At 37.2% G+C, this 6,895-nt stretch overlaps 1 non-coding gene across 1 annotated transcript; it reads left to right on the forward strand.

Annotated features, from left to right (window-relative positions):
- The first annotated feature begins 1,586 nt into the window (after positions 1-1,586).
- On the forward strand, positions 1,587-1,791 carry LOC129400343 (small nucleolar RNA U3). The gene has a single exon (XR_008627601.1). It is a non-coding gene; the product is annotated as a small nucleolar RNA U3 (small nucleolar RNA).
- Positions 1,792-6,895: the final 5,104 nt, after the last annotated feature.

Consider the following 6,895-nt stretch of genomic DNA (forward strand, 5'->3'; position numbering starts at 1 on the left):
GTTTATATAATGCATCTTCATTATGCTCTCAGTATGTGGGCACTTTGGAATGCTTTGTTATCTGTGCAGAAACATATATATATGTTTTTTTTTGTATACCTAGAAGCAGAACTTTGTATTATATGTATGATAGTTCCATTTTAAAATGTCTGAGAAAGCTTTTTTTTTCCTTTGTAGAGGCTAGATCTGTGTCGATATCTACATATATGATTTGAATGAGGTTTTCTTTTTCTCCAAATACTACCAGTACTTATTGTTTCTGGCTTCAAATACATGTATATATTTATATCTATATATACATATGCATATACATATATATATGGGCTGGAGCGATAGCACAGAGGTAGGGTGTTTGCCTTTCACTCGGCCAACTCGTGTTCGATTGCTCCACCCCTCTCAGAGAGCTTGGCCAGCTACCGAGAGTATGGTGCCCACATGGCAGAGCTTGGAAAGCTACCTTGGCGTACTGGATATGCCAAAAACAGTAACAATAAGTTTCACAATGAGAGACGTTACTGGTGCCCACTCGAACAAATTGATGAACAACGGGATGACAGTGACAATGATATGTATATATAATGCATATATGTATGCTATATATAATAAAATATATGTTTTATGCATATATGTTATTATCACAGGTGTGATATGATATCTTTTCATTGTTTTAATTTGCTTCCCCCCCATAATTTGAAACTTTTATTTTTTCTTCCAAATATTGTGACTAGGAATTGCAAGACTATGCTAAACAATATATGGGATGTCAACATAAAAATGAATCAAATTTTGAAATTTCCTCACAGGATTTTACATATTTTAAATTTAACAATGATTATAATATTTTATTTTTTATTTTTTAGTAATTCACCCTGCGATACAGTAACAAAAATTTCATTTTTGAACTTTGATCATACAGTCATCCAACACCCATCCCTTTATCAGTGCACATTTTCCAATACCAAAATCCCCAGTATTCCCCCCTTCCCCATTTTCCATACCTCCCCCTGCTTGTGTGGCAGACAATTTGCAAGGTATCCTTTCTCTACTTTACTTACCTTTGATATTTCAAGAGCAGTCCTACCTCCCCTTATATCTGCCAAAAATACAATTGCTAGACAATGTCTTTTGTATCGCTTGTTATGGATATAATATAATGTTGCACAGTCGTAAAAGTGGTTGTGAGCTTTAGGAATTCTAAGATTTTAATAGTTAGGGTCTGAAGAAATTGCTGCTGAAGGTTGCTTGTGTCCGAGATTCCTGTGTGTGTCTCTGGATCGAGGTCACGTGGGAGCTGGTGCTTCCTGCTGGCTTCTAGAAAATGGCTACCGCTGGAGTTCTTAGAGGGCAGGTGGAGGGACAACACTTGCCCCCATCTGGAGTGGCACAGCAGAGAAGGCTTATTGCAAAGTCCCGGGCCATCTCTGCCACAAGTTGCTCTGGTCCGAGATTTCTGTGTGTGTCCTGAACATATGTTTTTGAGTACATGTGATAACAATCTCTAGTCACTGCTCAAGTTATTTGAACTGGGATGCCACATCAACTGCCAAACAATAGCAACTGTAAACCATGTGCAAGAATCCAGACCAATGAATATACTCTCAGGGATCATTTCTGCAGTTCATTACTAGAGAAGTTTCTCTGATTCTGCAGAGCACCCGAAACCATGAGAGGAGCCAGGGATCATCTCCTGGGCATGAAACCTGTTCTAGTTGTTGCTTTTACAGCTGCCTTTTACCATTGATGATCATTCTTCTCTTCCCTAGGAGAGGGTGAGGATGCATTCTGAGTATTGTTTTTTGGTTTTTTCGTATATCAGGAAAGGTCTGGAGAAATGGTCCTGGTTCCCACATACCAGAGCCATGTTTGTAGAAGCTCCTGGTCACCGGGATTCCATCTGGAGAAGGCGGGGAGACTGCATCTGCTCCATCTGGGGCACCTCAGTATTATTGGCTCAATTTGAGGTCCGGAGCATTCTCCGGTGTTGTGGTGTCTGCCTGCCAGGATTCTTCACTCAACAATGATTATAATTTAAAGTAACTGTTTCACTTTTGGGAATGTATTATGTAGAGATTAATATGGTCATAATAATTTTATAAAACATTTTGACACAGTATTACTTGAAACTGCAAAAACCTAAAATCTAATATCTTCAATAAAATCAGAAATACATTTAAAATGTCAGCCATCCAAGTGCTAATCAGGCCCAACCCTGCTTAGCTTCCAAGATCAGATGAGATTGGGTGCTTTCATGGTGGTATGGCCATAGACAGATGTGAAATGGTACTATATTTAGAGAAGCCTATAGCTTCTACCAAGAAGCTCCTAGAAACAATAGACTTGTAAAGTTGCAGGCTATAAAATCAATACCCAAAAGTCCATGGCTTCCTAAACACAAATAATGAGAGAGCAGAAAATGACATGAAAACAGCAATCCCGTTCACAATTGTGCCTCAGAAAAATCAAGTACTTTGGAATCAGCTTAACTAAGAAGGTAAAGGATCTATACAAAGAAAATTATAAAATGCTACTTCAGGAAATAAAAGAGGACACGAGGAAATGGAAACATATCCCCTGCTCATGGATTGGTAGAACTAACATTGTCAAAATGACAATACTACCCAAAGCATTATACATATTCAATGCAATCCCTATAAGGATACCCATGACATTCTTCAAAGGAATGGACCAAACACTCCTGAAATTCATATGGAACAACAAACTACCGCAAATAGCTAAAGCAATTCTTGGGAAAAAGAAGATGGGAGGCATTACCGTCCCCAACCTTAAACTCTACTACAACAGTTATAATTAAAACAGCATGGTACTGGAAAAAAAGCTGAGCTGCAGACCAATGGAACAGGGTGGAATATCCTTACATACACCCTCAAATATATGATCGCCTAATATTTGATAAAGGAGCGAGAAATGTGAAGTGGAACAAGGAAAGCCTTGTGAACAAATGGTGCTGGCAAAACTGGACAGCTACATTAAAAAAAAATGGGCTCAGATCTCTACCTAACACCATGCACAATGTTAAGATCAAAATGGATTAAAGACCTCAACATCAGTCCAGAGTCCATCAGGTACATTGAAAACATAGTCAGCAAAACCCTCTACAATATCGAGGCTAAAGGTATCTTTAAAAAGGACACTCCATGGGCCAACCAAGTGGAAACAGAGATAAACAGATGGGACGACCTCAAACTGAGAAGTTTCTGCACCACAAAAGACACAGCGAACAGAATTCAAAGAGAATTGACAGAATGGAAAAGGATATTCACCCAATACTCATTCGATAAGGGGTTGATATCAAGGATTTGCAAGGCACTGGTTGAACTCTACAAAATGAAAACATCAAACTCCACCAGAAAATACGGCGATGAAATGAACAGAAACTTTCTCAAAGAAGAAATCTGTATAGCCAAATAGCACATGAAAAAATGCTCTTCATCACTAATAATCAGGGAGATGCAGATTAAAACACCAATGAGATATCACCTCACACCACAGAGACTGGCCCACATCCAAAAGAACAAAAGCAACCGGTGTTGACGTGGATGTGGGGAGAAAGGGATTCTCCTTCACTGCTGGTGGGAATGCTGACTGGTTCAGCCCTTTTGAAAAACAATATAGATGATTCTCAAAAGATTAGAAATTGAGCTCCCATTTGATCCAGCAATGGCACTTCTGGAAATATATCCCAGAGATGCAAAAAAGTATAGTAGAAATGTCATCTGAACCTGTATGTTCATTGCAGCACTGTCTACAATAGGCAGAATCTGGAAAAACCCCAAGTGCCCAAGAACACAGGACTGGCTAAAGAAACTCTGATACTTCTACACAATGGAATACTATGCATTTTTTAGAAAAGCTTTTAGAAAAGCTTTTAGAAAAGATAAAGTCATGGAATTCGCATATAGATGGATCAACATGGAAAGTATAATGTTAAGCAAAATGAGTCAGAAGGAGAGGGACCGACGTAGAAAAAAATGCACTCATTTGTGAAATACAAAGTAACCAAATGAGAGACTAATGCCCAAGATTATTAAAGATAAGTACTGGGAGGATTACTCTACAGTTTAGAAACTGGCCTCATATACTGAGGGAAAAGGAAGTCAGTTAGAGAAAGGATCACCAAGTTAATGGCGCTAGGAGGGTCAGCTCGGGATGGGAGACGCACCCTGAAAGTAGACCATAGACTGAGTATGATGGCCACTCAATACCTCTATTGCAAACCACAACACCCAAAAGGAGAGAGAGAGAGAGAGAGGGAGAGAGAGAGAGAATTAGAGAGAGAGAGAGACAGAGAGAGAGAGCAAAAGGGATTTCCTTGCTACAGAGGCAGGGTGGGTGGAGGGGTAATGGGGTAGGGATGGTGGGAGGGATGCTGGGACCATTGGTGATGGAAAATGGGCACCGGTGGAGGGACGGATACTTGACCATTGTATGACTGAATTTTAAGCACAAAAGTTTGTAAATCTGTAACTGTACCTCATGGTGATTCGCTAATAAAAATAAATAAAATAAAATGTGAGCCATCAAATGTATTTATAATTATGTTCTATAAATATAATTTTTGTTTTTGATAACTGTATCCACTCTAACAATAAATGTAAAAGTCAGAATTTACTTTAGTAGTAGGGGAGGTATTAGTTCATTGTCATTGCCTGTTTTGTTTTGGGACCACAACTAGCAGTGCTCAGGAGTCATTCCCAGAGATGCTCACAGACATGTGGTGCTGAGGTCAAACCTGGTTGTTTGTATGCAAAGCATGTGCTCTAGCCCTTTTAACGTTCTCTAATCTGAAGTTGTGGATTCTTATTTAAGTAGCACTTATTTAAGTCATCCTGGCTCTTTGGCACAATGAGTAAATATTGATTTTATTTAGCATTTTGGGTAATATGGTAGAAAGCTATGATTCCTGAAAAAATTTTAACAGGAAGTTTATCAATTTTCAGGCTAGATCACATGTTACCTGAAAAGGGAGTAATGAGTAGAGAAGGAGTCTCCAGCCTGCAGAAACAAATACTAGGCCATTTTCTTTTCTTTTTTAATTATGGTTTTTTAGATTTCAACAGGATCTTTTTTTTTTTTTGGCTGTGCTACAAAGTTACCTGAATTAGATATAATGTGGGTACTGGGAGTGGACAAGGCATTTCTCTTTATTCCCAGAGGCGAAGTCCAGGTAATTTGTTAGGATGGGATCCTTCTTACAACTATGGCCAGACCTTTCTGAGTATTTAAATAGACACCTTGCAGGGAAACAAAGTGTACATGGGTTTACTCTTTATCTTGCACATTGATTCTACCAGCAGACCAGCAGGACGTCTGGACCAAGAGGAAGAATAGTCCAAGTAGCCCCCTTCCACTGCTAGAATGGTAGTCAGAGAACATTGAGTCTTGTCATCACTTTTTCTGTTATGTGGAGGGCTTGTAAATAATTTTATTTTCTAGTTTGTCTTATTATAGCTGAGTTAATGACCATTCTGTCTTCTGCTTTCCATCTTTAAGAGTTCTTAATTATTCTGTGGATATTTTTCAAGGTTTTGGATGTTAATTAGGTAAAAAAATAGTGAAACTATTTTATATAACTTGTAATAGATCAAAAAGCTCTTGTGTCATTTTAGTTTACAGATATACTATAGTTTTATTGTCTTTCATACACACACGCACAAAAGCATACCTCATTCCCATAATGACTTAAGTTAGAGAAACAATCAATTCCACAATGTGTAAGGGTATTAGAAAAATTATCTTTAACATAAATGGACACAAAATCTTTTGCTCAAAATTCATGATACAACTGTAACAGATATACTTTGTACTCTGACACTACTCTTCAGACAAGACATTTTCTAGCAAGTAACAAGGGCTGATTAACTCTAAATGCAATAAAATCTTTTCTGCTTTTTTCTGTTGACCTTTCCCCTTATGGCAACTGCAGCTCATTTCAAGTCTGAGATATTTCTGTAGCATGAATAAAAGAGTAAAAGTTTTAGAATTTATCTCTTACCTCTATATTCTCTGGCTTTCAAACGAATCCTTCAACAAATTTTAGTGGTTTCTTGTTATTCCCTTACTCACAACCAACGAGTAAAAAAAGTGAACATACTATGGTGATGTCTGGAAAAGAATATTTCTAATATACCGTGCCTTATATTGGAGGTATGTATAATATTCTATTTTCAGAAAGAGAGACTTAATTGAAAAAAAGACAGATTTTTTCAGGAAAGAGCAACCTGGGTTTCTGTGACTTCTTACTTTATTGTATTTTGTAAATCTCTTGAAGCTCTATTTTCCCATCTGTCTAATGGAGACTATTTGTCTCCATGTTTAGGATGAATAGTAGGATTCATATAAAAGAACATTACACCATAAGAATTTAATCAACACATCCATTAAGTTTATCTGAAAAATGAAAAAGATATATAACTAATAGCTTCCAAAGAGTTCTCCACAATGGCCTTCCTAATGTCATTTAACCAAATACCGTAGAATGTTTGATGCATTTTATATATTTAAGTACAAAAGCCCATTTCATATACCTATGCACAAAATGACCAAGAATTTTGTCCTATAGCTACTCAATGGTCCATGAGTTTAAATTTTATTTGTTTATTCTTGCCTACCAAAAGTTTCCTCCCCTCTTAGAATTGAAACCTCAAAATATGAATGCCTTCAATACTGAGAGATTCTCTATTCTGTACTCTGTACTCTGTAATCTGTAAATCTGTTGGATTACTTCATCCTTAATAATTTTAAAATTTTTTATTTATACACTTATATTTGACCTTGAAGTTGAAAGGGTATGCCTTCCTTTGTATTTTATCTCTCTTCCGTATCTCACTCTCAAGCCTTCTTTGATAGTTATAAATTCCCATGTTATGATTCTCTT

This window comes from Sorex araneus, chromosome X, assembly GCF_027595985.1.
Source record: "Sorex araneus isolate mSorAra2 chromosome X, mSorAra2.pri, whole genome shotgun sequence".
Lineage (NCBI taxonomy): Eukaryota > Metazoa > Chordata > Mammalia > Eulipotyphla > Soricidae > Sorex > Sorex araneus.